Source organism: Pollicipes pollicipes, unplaced genomic scaffold (assembly GCF_011947565.3).
Source record: "Pollicipes pollicipes isolate AB1234 unplaced genomic scaffold, Ppol_2.1 Scaffold_7261;HRSCAF=8764_pilon_pilon_pilon, whole genome shotgun sequence".
NCBI classification, from domain to species: domain Eukaryota; kingdom Metazoa; phylum Arthropoda; class Thecostraca; order Pollicipedomorpha; family Pollicipedidae; genus Pollicipes; species Pollicipes pollicipes.
In genome coordinates this window covers 35,577,309-35,579,011 of record NW_023597054.1, presented here as the reverse complement: position 1 = coordinate 35,579,011, position 1,703 = coordinate 35,577,309, and positions in this window count along the sequence as shown.

Below are 1,703 nucleotides of genomic sequence, written 5' to 3'. Positions count from 1 at the left end.
GCCTCGTGAGGTTGTCTCCAGTGTACCGGCTGTCTGCTGAGACGGTCTCCAGTGTCCTGGCTGTCTGCTGAGGCAGTCTTCAGTGTGTTGGCCGTCTGCTGAGGCAGTCTCCAGTATCTTTCTTGGCTGTCTGGTGAGGCTGTTTCCGGTGCCTCCGCTGTCTGCTGAGGCAGTCCGCAGTGTCCAGGCTGTCTCATGAGACTGCCTGCAATGTCTCAGCGGTCTACTGAGGCAGTCTTCAGTGTCTCGTCTGTCTCGTGAGGCCGTCTCCAGTGTTCTGGCTGTCTGCTGAGGCAGTCTCCATCTCCAGTGTCCCGGCTGGCTGCTGAGGCAGTCTCCAGCGTCTCGGCTGCCTCGTGAGGTTGTCTCCAGTGTTCCGGCTGTCTGCTGAGACAGTCTCTGGTGTCCCGGCTATCTCCTGAGCTGCCCCTAGCGACCCCGCTGTCTGCTGGGCCTTCTCCAGCGAGCCGGCTGTCTGTCAGGTCCGGCTCCAGTGCTCCAGCGTTCCAGCTATATACCGGGGTGCTGGCTGGATGGCAGCAGCTGCGGATGCGCAGCTGCGGCACCCAGCCCGGCCGACCCACGTCTTGGAGAGAGGCCGCGCCGCGCCGCGCCGCTGAAAGCCACCGTCTGAAAAGAGCTTAATTAATCCTGTAATTAATGGCATGCAAACCAGTTGCTTTATGTTTTTAAACAAAGCGCAGGGTATGTAGCAGAGCCGAGCTGTGCGTCGCGCTCGCCGCGCCACGCCGAGATTGAGACGCCGGCTCACCGGACAGCGACGCGCATTCAGACCTGTGCCGTTTTTGTCACCGCCGCGGAACACAATTATCGGCGAACAATGCAAACTGAGGCGCACAGTGACCAGATACCGTCAGCTCAAACAGCGCGTTCCTGTCCCGTGATCTCGTAATTAATGGCGCCTCGCCGCAGCCGGCGCGCAACAACAGTTCGTGAGCGCCGCTTTGTTCACTCTCGCACGGACGAATTTAGCGTTCAGAAGCAATTTATCTTGCATAATGGAGACGAAAATGTGAGACGGTCGCAGTTGAATTCGCCGGCGGGACCCGCTCGTGAACGCGTGCAGCGCAGCGCGTCCGGCGTGCCTTTGAGAGAGCCCCGGCTAGGCGGATCGTGGCGCGTCGGTCGGCCAGCGTCCGGCCGGCAGCCGGCGGTCGTTGGCCGTCGCAGCCGGGCCTCGCGCTCATCTGCCCGTGGAATAACACGACGGCCGGACAGATTTGTAACGACGGCGTCCCGGCGGGAGCGCGCCGCAGTCGGCGGCCCTCTCTCGAGGGTGCCATGGAGCAGAACACATTGCAAATAAACGAAAATTTATGGCGTCGCTGGCACACCCCGCTCGAACCGGCCGCCTCATATCCGGCTGTAAGTTAAGACTAATCGACAACATTGGAAATGGACAACGTGTAAACACTACAGACACTTGTAAATGAACCCCCAGGGCCTATAACGCCGGGTGATTTATAAAAATGAAGACGAATACGGCCAAATGGTGTTGACACGATGTGTCCGATTTGGCTAAAGGCGAGCCCCAAATTGGGGGCCGACCCGTTACTTGCTGCTGACACGTGACGTATGGCAAACGCATGTAATCCTGGGGGTGCCACAAGCTGTGTGACGCATCCATTTCTTCCTTTTTTTGCTGGAGAACCATCAGCTGCTGCAATGAAAACAAGGGAATT